Source organism: Pseudophryne corroboree (genome assembly GCF_028390025.1).
Source record: "Pseudophryne corroboree isolate aPseCor3 chromosome 3 unlocalized genomic scaffold, aPseCor3.hap2 SUPER_3_unloc_39, whole genome shotgun sequence".
Taxonomy (NCBI): Eukaryota; Metazoa; Chordata; class Amphibia; order Anura; family Myobatrachidae; genus Pseudophryne; species Pseudophryne corroboree.
Genome location: NW_026967529.1, coordinates 734,482 through 746,748, shown reverse-complemented (window position 1 = coordinate 746,748; position 12,267 = coordinate 734,482).

The window sequence follows — 12,267 nt, the reverse complement described above, 5'->3', positions numbered from 1 at the left end:
CAGTGTGTAATAATGTATAATGGGCACTACAGTGTGTAATAATGTATAATGGGCATTACGGTGTGCAGCATAATGTATAATAGACATTACAGTTTGTAAAAATGTGTAATGGGCATTACGGTGTGTAATAATGTGTAATGAACAGTACGGTATGTAATAATGTGTTATGGGCATTAGTGTGTACAGCATAATGTGTAATGGGCATTACGGCATGCAGCATAATGTGTAATAGGCATAACGGTGTATAATAATGTGTAATGAACAATGTGTAATTGGCATTACAGTGTGTAATAATGTGTAATGGGCATAACGTTGTGTAATAATGTGTAATGGCACTGCAGATTTGTTTTAATTTTCAGCTGGGTGCATAAATGAAGTTGCTTTTTGTGCGTTACTATACAGGTTGTATGACACAGGTGTGTACATTACACTTATACTTTGTAGATAAATTGTGTATAATATTTTCCCACAGATATGTCAGCAGAGGAAAATCACAAATTCTGGTCTGGCTTCACTGAATTGTATCACGAGAAAAAGTGCGTGTTGCATGTTAATAGCGTGGACTATGCCAACAGCACAAAGAGGAATCGGGCATAAGACCAGCTGATCAGATACAGTAGAGCCAGGAACAGCATTATTACACATCCATAATGCCCATTACACATTATTACACACCGTAATGCCCATTACACATTATTACACACCATAATGCCCATTACACATTATTACACACTGTAATGCCCATTACACATTATTACACACTGTAATGCCCATTACACATTATTACACACCGTAATGCCCATTACACATTATTACACACCGTAATGCCCATTACACAGTATTACACACCGTAATGCCCATTACACATTATTACACACTGTAATGCCCATTACACATTATTACACACCGTAATGCCCATTACACATTATTACACACCGTAATGTCCATTACACATTATACCACACACCGTAATGCCCATTACACAATATTACCTACAACCATATCTTACACAAGACACAGCAAAAACTCTAATCCATGCTCTCATTATTTCCCGCATTGATTATTGTAATAGTCTCCCGACCGGTCTTCCCAAACACAGGCTCTCACCACTACAATCCATTTTGAGTGCAGCTGTGAGGCTTATCTACCTCGCTAGACGGCCATCATCTGCAGATCAGCTCTGTCAGTCCCTCCATTGGTTACCGGTATTCTAACGCATTAAATATAAAAAGGAGATTTATGGTAGATGTACCATAGTTAAATCTCTTTCTGCAAGGTACACTGTATTCCTCATGGAATAACATTGGGGTGTAAAGTTGGATCTTGATCCGAGGCACCAACAGGCTAAAGCTTTGACTGTTCCCAGCATGCACCGCATCACCTACTCTATACCCCCACCTCCAGGCACTGGAGCTCAGTTTTGTTAACAAGTAGCAGGTAAGAGATTGTAGATGTTAGTCACATAGAACCACATTCTGATGACAGGAGAAGGGACCAGTGTCTAATGTCCTATAAACCCAAAGAAGCTAAGTGCATCAGGGTGGACTCCCTGTGGAACCCAGTGTACCTCACAGAAAGAGATTTAACTATGGTAAGTCTACCATAAATCTCCTTTTCTGCAGCTGGGTACACTGGTATTCCACAGGGAATAACATCAAGGATGTTCTAAAGCAGTTCCTCATGGGAGGGGATGTACTGTAGCGGGCACAAGAACCCGTCATCCAAAGTAAGCATCCTGGGAGGCGGAAGTATCAAAGGTATAGAACCTGATGAACATGTTCACAGAGGACCACGTAGCCACCTTGCACAATTGTTCAGTGTAAGTGCCACGACGGGCCACCCAAGAAGGTCCAACATACCAAGTAGAATTGAGTTCCTCAATGTTTGTTGATGTATGTGACTGCCGTCGTGTTGTGTGACTGAACCTGGACAGGGGTGAGACTGGGGCATGTGCACTGCCTGGCACAGTGCTTTGTAAATTTCCCTGAGTTCAAGGACATTTATCGACAGTAATCTTTCTCGTTTGACCACAGACCCTGAAGCTGACAATTGAGGACCATTGTTCCCCAAGCTCTGAGACTTGCGTCTATTGTCAGAATTATCCAACTCCAGACTCCAAATATTTCTGCGGTGAGATTGTGTATGTGGAGCCACCAGAGTAGGGCTACATCTGGCCCTTTGAGACAACCGCACCAACTGATGGATTTGTAGATGCGAGCCTGACCACTGTGCGAGAAGATGCAGTTGAAAAGGACATGAGTGAAACCTTTTGAACTGGAGTGCTTCGAAAGATGTCACCATCTTTCAGAACAGTCGAATGCACAGATGCACCAATACTCTCCGTGGTTTGAGCACCAGCTGCACCAGATGATGAATACTTTGTACTTTCTGTTCTGGCAAGTAAATTAGTTGATCCACCATATCCAGAATCATTCCTAGGAACTGAAGTCTTTGAAATGGGACTTGGCTTGATTTCTTGACAATCCAACCATGCCGAACCAGTACATTGTACGTTAGTAAGGCATGTTGAAGGAGTACTTGTTGAGACGGAGCCTTGATGAGAAGATCGTCTAAGTACGGAACTATTATCACTCCCAGGGATCTGAGATGAGCTATCATCACAGACATCCCCTTCGTGAACACCCGAGGTGCTGACGAGATGCCAAATGGTAGTGCCTGAAAATGATAATGGTTTTGTTGTACTGCAAACCTTAAGTACACCTGATGCAGTGGCCAAATCGGAATGTGTAAGTACGCATCCTTGAGATCCAGGATAATCATGAATTCCTGTGGTTCTAGACCTGCAATCACTGACCACAGGTATTCCATCTTGAATCTGTAGTAAGTGACGTACTGATTGAGCCCCTTCAGGTTCAATATCGGTCTGACCAAGCTGTCTGGCTTTGGTACTACATAAAGATTGGAGTAATAACCCTGACCCTGTTGAACTGGAACCTGAATCAAAACTGCTGCATCTATGAGAGACTGAATCGCGGTTTGCAGAACCACCTTCTTATCTCCTGACACAGACAGGCCTGTCTTGAAAAACTGCATTGGTGGTAAACAATCAAACTCTCTTTTGTAACCTTTGAACACTAAATTGCGAATCACCAATCTGTGGATGTCTGAAACTACACCAAGTGAAACATCTGAAGGCGTGCTCCCACAACAGAAGATCAGAGATTGGCTGGAAGCCCGTCATGCCACTGACTTGTCAGCGACCTTTGTGTCCTGATGACTGTTAGCGGTTTGTCGAAAACCACGTCCTCTACCACCTCTACTCTGTATGATTGTTCCTCTAGCATGGCCTTGAAAGGACTGAGTTCTAAAGGATTTGAACGCTGGTCCAGCGTATTTTCGATTTGAACTGGTGTGGGCAATGACAGGAAAACAGACTTTCCCCCAGTGGCCTGAGATATCCATTTGTCTACTTCAGGACAAAACAATATATTGCCAGTGTAAGGCAATGCTTCTATTCCTCGTTTTGACTCTGCCTGCAAAGAATGTAGCCAAAGGGCCCAGCAGGCCGCAACTAGAGACTCAGAAAGGTGAGAACTTGGCTGACGTACCTAAATACTCAGCAGATTCACAAATGTGATCAGCAAGAAGTATAAGCTGGTCTAAGGGGAGATACTGTTGTAGGCCTAACTTGAGCTGTGTTGCCCATGCAACTACAGCCTTGTTAACCCAAACCAACTAAAGCAGGTCTAAGCAACACTCCTACTGCTGTATACATTGACTTCGAGCTTACGCTCTGACGGGTCCTGAAGCGTCGTAGCAGCCTGTACTGGTATGGCTAACTTCTTGGAAAGTTTGGACACCGAGGAGTCCACTGTCGATGGAGTTTCCCATTTCGTAGTCATAGACTCTGGAAATGAGTGGTTAGACAGAAAACGTCTTAACATAGAGAAGCGTTTATCCAGATTCTTCCATGCTTCCGTTAACTGCTTGTTAATAGAATCTGAATAAGGAAAACACACAGGTGATCTCTGTTTCTTTGCAAATAAAGAGGTTCTTCAGTCTCAGTAAAATTTAAAACCTGATGTACTACCCTGATGAGATTATTAATGGCCGGACTATCAGTAACCTCATTATCTGACTCCTGGCCCAATTCACCTTCCTCGTTAGATAACAGGTCTGACATGGAATCATCAGAATGCAACACAGCTGACACTGGTAGGTTATGAGACCACCGATGACTATTTGTCGGATTTGAACTAGACCTGGACTGTTGTAAACCCTGCAAAGTCCTTGGCATCTCCTGAGCCCACTCCAGCAGCTGAGATGGTAGCAATCTAGCCTCAGCTCTAGCCATCTCAAGCTCCTTACGTGCAGCAGCCAACTCTGATTGTAAGCCAGTCATCATCGCCCAAGGAGGATCAGGGTAAGGGTTCGTATTTGTAGCCGTATTTGCAAGACACACTGTGCAAGTGGTAGTTCCCCCAGGCAACACACTGACAGACCTTGCAGCCAAGCTGCTTTTTTGCTTTTGCATGAGCTTTGCTCATTATGTACACAGACGGATAGGTATACAATAAAAATGTAACTAAAGTGTGTATAACCAAAAGTGCTGTGCACTGAGGACACTAAATCAGTTAAACATGTGCTGTTCTGAAAATTCCTGCTAACACCCCTGCTCCTCCAGTGGCTGAGTGTTGTAGTACTGGCACCAAACTTCCTGCAAGAAGAACCAGGAAGTAAGGTTAAAATGGCGTCCTGACATGTGCTTGCCTATACACATGTATAATAAAGCATGCAAGATGAGACTTATTACAGTATTAGCTGATATATATATATATATATATATATATATATAGATACACCTCCATCTGCAACACAGGCTTAAGAGCCTGATAGTGTATTTGCCCAGCAGACATTAAAATAACTGACACCCCAAAATTCAATGGGAAAAACAGAGGAGAAAGACTCTATGCTGGGGCACTCTTTCGTAAAAAATGACTAGACAGTAAAACGTAACTTTTAATTAGTATCCTAAAATAATGTGACTTAATATTCGTGTATATGTCCCATATGCTCCATTGTTGATACCAGTAACTTGTAATTATGATAGGTATTAATAAACTGCCTAGGTGAAAGATATTTTTAATTCAATAATATATGTTCTGGGTATGCCTGTGTAACAATATTATAATTTAAATAGGTTGTATTTAATCCCAGGGGGGTAATCACTCAGTGTGTCCTCTCCATACTGATAATAAATGATCCAAGAGTAGTATGATCTGAGAATGAAAAGAAATGTAGCCTATGTAGGTTTTCAGCACCTTCTGCTCTATATTCAGGCGGTGGTGTCAGCAAAAGGCATTTGATTCAATGGTTTTTAGCCTCTTGCACCTAGCAAGAGCCTGAAGGTGTGAAACTGCTTGATTAATGGAAAATATATTTTATAGAAGGGAGATATTATTTTTTTAGCAACCCTCAAATGCAGGAAAAAGAAAATTTTGAGTTTAAACACATGAAGAAGATTGAGATAAACACTGGGTATCTTACTTCTGCTGTTCAGCTGGATTGTTTACTGCACCTGGTGTTCACTTCTGGTCACCGAGACAGTTACTGGCCAGGCCTTCCAAAGATTAGCTTCCAAGTTCGGATGAGATTGGGTATATCCTGTGGAGTATGGCCGTAATCTGCTGAATGAGAGAGTATGACCCCTATTAGAGAGAAATGCTTCTGCTGTCCAGGTTAGTGGATGAGAGAGCATATAACAGATTAAGAGAGTATGTATATCTAACAATCTTTTATACTCAGTTTTTCCTGTTTTTTCTCTAAACTTTGTTGGTTTACTGTAATGATTTACCACCAAAATATCTATTACTCTGTAACATCATGAGCAGTAAGATACTTGGTTGCCACTGACTTATATTTATAAGCTATGTATGATATAGGTGCTAATTTTAATTTTTAACTGTGAAATCAGCAGTATCTGGTTTGTCAAACGTTGATATAATTAAGGCACTACCATATATCCTCAGATGTATTCCACATCTTAATTCTATATTAGCACGTATTCCTAAGTGTTGAAAAATGCTGCAGAATCTCAATTAATGCTGAAATATCTCTAGCATCATATACTTTGGAATACCACACAAAAAACAATTGATTATGGAGATAAGCATATAAATGAAGGACATTATTTCCAAGATGTGGTCCAAGTGGGCGCTTACTAGACCGGTGTTCCCTTTGGTGGTGTGGGCTGCGCAGTCCCACAAATCCCACTATCCAAACGGACCGTCTCACCTATAGGTAGGCTTGTTCACTGGACCAGTGATATGTTACGGTCTAGTAATTTTTTACGAAAGAGTGCCCCAGCATAGAGTCTTTCTCCTCTGTTTTTCCCGTTCATGTACCTTACTGACTCAGACCATTATCCATTAGTGGTTATTGTCTGTAACCTTAGCCTGTTGCGGAACTACCCCCATAGTACTGAGCACCCCCATAATCAACACAGGCTTAATAGCCTGAGAGCTGCTTGCTGCATTAAAATGCAGCTTAGTTATGGGGCCTCCCTCTCACCCGTGATCTCGTCCTTCACTGGTGGAACGCAGCAGCAGTGAGAGCTAATCCACGGTCAGCCTCCCCTCTCTCCCCTGTGTGAAGACAGAGCCGCAGCACCCACTGTTTGCAGCTCTGGAGATCTGGAGGGTAGCGGTTAGCAGAAGCAAACCGTGGGAGGGAGGCGGAGCGGCAGTGGGCAGGGAACCAAAGGCAGGGGAACAGCAGCGGCTTTGTGCCGAGTGGCAGCTGCTGGGCAGGCCGTGGCTGGGCAGGGCAGCAAGGGGACACACATATAAAATAAAACTGTCCCACATGGCGGGCTGCAGAGTGAGCTGACCGCCTCTCACCCTCAGTAAGACAAAGCAAGGGAGTGGCAGCAGCGTGAGCTGCCTGCCCGCTCATTACCTGAGATTAGTGGAGACTATGGCCCTCATTCCAAGTTGTTAGCTCGCAAGCTGCTTTTAGCAGCTTTGCACACGCTAAGCCGCCGCCTACTGGGAGTGTATCTTAGCATAGTAAAATTGCGAACAAAAGATTCTCAAAATTGTGAATACACACTTCTTAGCAGTTTCTGAGTAGCTCCACACTTACTCGGTATCTGCGATCAGTTCAGTGCTTGTCGTTCCTGGTTTGACATCACAAACACACCCAGCGTTCGTCCAGACACTCCTCCGTTTCTTCAGCCACTCCCGCGTTTTTCCCAGAAACTGTAGTGTTTTTCCGCACACACCCATAAAACGGCCTGTTTCCCCCCAGAAACACCCACTTCCTGTCAATCACACTCCGATCACCAGAACGAAGAAAATACCTCGTAATGCCGTGAGTAAAATACCTAACTTCTTAGCAAATTTACTTGGCGCAGTCGCAGTGTGGACATTGCGCATGCGCATTAGCGACTTATCGCTCCGTTGCGAGAAAAAAATAACGAGCGAACAACTCGGAATGACCACCCATGACGGGGCTTCTCTTCACAAGCTCTGTCCAGCTCCTTTGGCAGTCCCAGGCTGCAATCAGCTTAGCTGAGTTTGGTATATGGCGGTGCTCCTCTCCTGAGCGCCAACAAGCCAATTGCTGCAGGCAGCACCAACAAGTGCGGACCCAAGCTTCTTAATAGGCTGGGAAGGGATTGAGTGTAAAGAAGAAAAAATCTTTCAAAAATAAAAGAGACTTGTGGAGAATCCTCCACGTGTGCCATTCTCTGTGAGGCACAAAAAGCACACTGGTCCTTTGGGAGTATGGAAGGGGTGGAGGGTTACTAATTTAAATATTTAAATGTGCCTGTCCCTACTAACGCCCCATCCATATCCCAAGAGTACTCCAGTGACCCCTAGTGGATGAAAAAGAAATTAAAATTATGGTTTAAACATTAAAAAAGCATGTAAATATTTAATCAACACCAGTAGTGTTTTTCTTGTCTATATATATCCCGGGGGGGAGCCGGGTAATATGCCCAAATGTTTCACCAAGTTTGAAGACACAACTTGTTTAGCACTAAGCAAGTCACGTGCAATAGCCGGTACCGGGTTTTTACACAAAGCCGTGTCTTATATGTTGATCCTCACGGCGCTGTTTCACATTGTCATTTGTTTATGTTTAGGTGTCAAGGCCTGGTTGCCATGGACGCGCCCCCCGGCGCCGACGTGTCATTTCCGGTGAGACAGCGGTGACGTCAGTCTGATGACCGGGACGGCGCAGCCAGCGGCTCCAGCCAGAGGGGATGTACTGTGGGGGGTAAGTGTTATTTAAACTCACTGTTTGTAACTTTGCACCAATCCTGACGAAGGGGGAAACCCCGAAACGTTGATCTGCATCAATACACATTTTGCTGGTTTACAAGACTCTGAGTGCCGCCTCATTACTTCCTGTGGACTGTATATATATATATATATATATATATATATATATATATATATATATATATATATATATATATATATATATATATATATATATATATATATATATATATATATAGTCTATATTAACAATGTGGTAATGTGTTTGACACTTTTTTTTGAGTGTTTTTATTTTAAAATGCTGCAGATATGTTTTTGTTATCATGCATTCATGTGTCTTATATTTTTATTTTATAACATAAAAACAAAAACTCACTAATACAACAATCCTGCAATGTTTAGATGAAGGAAGAGCAGAGAATTTTGATAAGTTTTTTTGCAGAAGCTCCACTAGCAGTAACATAGACTCGCAATTGCGTTCACAACTGAGAACACGTACCAGACTGTTAACTTGCAGTAATAGCAATAAAGTTTATCAATATATGTCAGCATCACAGCTGACGGCCAATCAACAGTAGGCAGACAGTATAAATATTAGCATTTGTGATGAATACGCCATTGGCACCATGCGAGCTGCCGCCTTTAGTATGCGGGAGCTTTGGCTCCTCACCATGGTCATGGACCGCTACGTAGGCCGCACGGGCACATACGTGTTTAACTCCCGAAAGCGTGTGGCCTACGCGGAGATCCGCACGTGGCACACAGGTGAAGGTCCACATGCGGCGGACCATTGCACAACTCGAGTGGCAGTGGTCTGACCTCCACCGCCGCCAGCCGCGTTTGCTGGTGCAGCTGCACCACCAAATACTTGACGGTAAGTAATGCACACTGTAGCATTTCTGTTTACATGAGTGTGTTTGTTTGCAGGTAAATGTATAGTAATATTTGCAGCCATAATTATGTGTGTTGTTTTGCCTGTAGATAGTGGTAGTGTATGTACAGTACCAGTCAAAAGTTTGGACACACCTTCTTATTTAATGGTTTTTATTTATTTTAAGTATTTTCTATATTGTAGATTAATACTGAAGACATCACAACTATGAAATAACACATATAGAATTATATTGTAAACATAAAAGTGTTACTGTACATCAAAATCTGTTTTATATTTTAGATTCCTCAAAGTAGCCCCCTTTGCTTTGATGACAGCTTTCGTACACTCTTGGCATTCTCTCAATCAGCTTCATGAGGTAGTCTCCTGGAATGGTTTTCCAACAGTCTTGAAGGAGTTCCCAGAGGTGCTGAGCACTTATTGGCTGCTTTTCCTTCATTCTGTGGTCCAACTCATCCCAAACCATCTCAATTAGGTTTAGGTCAGGTGATTGTGGAGGTCAAGTCATCTGACACAGCACTCCATCACTTTCCTTCTTGGTCAGGTAGCCCTAACATAGCCTGGAGGCATGTGTGGGGTCATTGTCTTGTTGAAAAACAAATGATGGTCCTAGTCAGCGCAAACCAGATGGGATGACATGGCGCTGCAGAATACTGTGGTAGCCATGCTGGTTAAGTGTGCCTTGAATTTTGACTAAATCACCAACAGTGTCACCAGCAAAGCACCCCACACCATCACACCTCCTCCTCCATGCTTCACAGTGGGAACCACACATGGAGAAACTAGAGATGAGTGGATTTGGATGTAACACCAGAATTAACACGAGTTCGGTTTTATCCGGATTTTTTTTTATTGGCTATCCCAAACATGTGATGTCCATGAGCCAATAAGATGGCGTTTTGAGAACCGAGTAAATACAAATAAAACCGAACCCGCACATCTCTAGCAGAAACCATCCGCTCACCTTCTCTGCGTCTCACAAAGACACGGCGGTTGGAACAAAAAAGACTCAAATTTGGACTCATTAGATTAAAGTACAGTTTTCCACTTGTCTAATGTCTATTCCTTGAGTTACTTGGCACAAACTATTCTCTTCTTCTTGTTGTAATATGTAGGTGGGAGTCTTCCTGGTGCTTCGTTTGGTACAGTGGCTGCCTCTTCATTTCACAAAAAGGACTTATCCCAACAAGTCCAAATTAGAACTATAGAAACAGGGAATGTGAATAGGATGGCGCGTCTGTGCCTATATAAATGGAAGTGTGGTAAATGATACAGAAAATTATATTGAATACCTATCCTAAGTTAATTATGATAACTGGAATTCCTTGATCCAATAGACATCCACTTTCTGTGCTGTCAGAGTGGACGCACAGGTACATAGAAGACATAATGGTACGAAAATTATGTGTAGAAACTTCCAATGAAATATGTGGATGTATCTACAGTGGGGCAAAAAAGTATTTGGACAGCCACCGATTGTGCAAGTTGACCCATTTAAAAAGATGAGAGAGGTCTGTAATTTTCAACATTGGTACACTTCAACTGTGAGAGACAGAATCTGGAAAAAAAACAAAAAAAAAACAAACAGAAAATCATTGTACATTTTTTAAACAATTTACTTGTATTTTCTTGAGGAAAATAAATATTTGGACACCTACGAAGCAACAAGATTTCTGGCTCTCACAGACCTGTTACTTCTATAAGAAGCTCTTCTATCCTCCACTCGTTACCTGTATTAATGGCACCTGTTTGAACTGGTTATCTGTATAAACGACACTTGTCCACACCCTCAAACAGTCAGACTGCTACCTCTCCACCATGGCCAAGACCAGAGAGCTGTCTAAGGACACCAGGGACAAAATTGTAGAGCTGCACAAGGCTGGGATGAGCTACTCGACAGTAGGCAAGCAGCTTGGTGAGAAGAGATCAACTGCTGGCACAATTATAAAAAAAATAAGAATTTACTTACCGATAATTCTATTTCTCGTAGTCCGTAGTGGATGCTGGGGACTCCGTCAGGACCATGGGGAATAGCGGGCTCCGCAGGAGACAGGGCACATCTAAAAAAGCTTTTAGGTCACATGGTGCGTACTGGCTCCTCCCCCTATGACCCTCCTCCAAGCCTCAGTTAGGTACTGTGCCCGGACGAGCGTACACAATAAGGAAGGATCTTGAATCCCGGGTAAGACTCATACCAGCCACACCAATCACACCGTACAACTTGTGATCTGAACCCAGTTAACAGTATGATAACAAAACGAAGTAGCCTCTGAAAAGATGGCTCACAACAATAGTAATAACCCGATTTTTGTAACAATAACTATGTACAAGCATTGCAGACAATCCGCACTTGGGATGGGCGCCCAGCATCCACTACGGACTACGAGAAATAGAATTATCGGTAAGTAAATTCTTATTTTCTCTAACGTCCTAGTGGATGCTGGGGACTCCGTCAGGACCATGGGGATTATACCAAAGCTCCCAAACGGGCGGGAGAGTGCGGATGACTCTGCAGCACCGAATGAGAGAACTCCAGGTCCTCCTTAGCCAGAGTATCAAATTTGTAAAATTTTACAAACGTGTTCTCCCCTGACCACGTAGCTGCTCGGCAAAGTTGTAATGCCGAGACCCCTCGGGCAGCCGCCCAAGATGAGCCCACTTTCCTTGTGGAGTGGGCCTTTACAGATTTAGGCTGTGGCAGGCCTGCCACAGAATGTGCAAGTTGGATTGTGCTACAGATCCAACGTGCAATCGTCTGTTTAGACGCAGGAGCACCCATCTTGTTGGGTGCATACAATATAAACAGCAAGTCAGACTTTCTGACTCCAGCCGTCCTAACACACACACATATATATATATATATATATATATATATATATATATATTTTTAGGGTCCTGACAACATCTAGTAACTTGGAGTCCTCCAAGTCCCTAGTAGCCGCAGGCACCATAATAGGTTGTTTCAGGTGAAAACCTGACACCCCTTTAGGAAGAAAACTGGAGACGAGTCCCAGTTCTGCCCTGTCCGAATGGAAAATTAAATATGGGCTTTTGTAAGACAAAGCCGCCCATTCTGACAATCGCCTGGCCGAGGCCAGGACCAACAGCATGGTCACTGTCCATGTG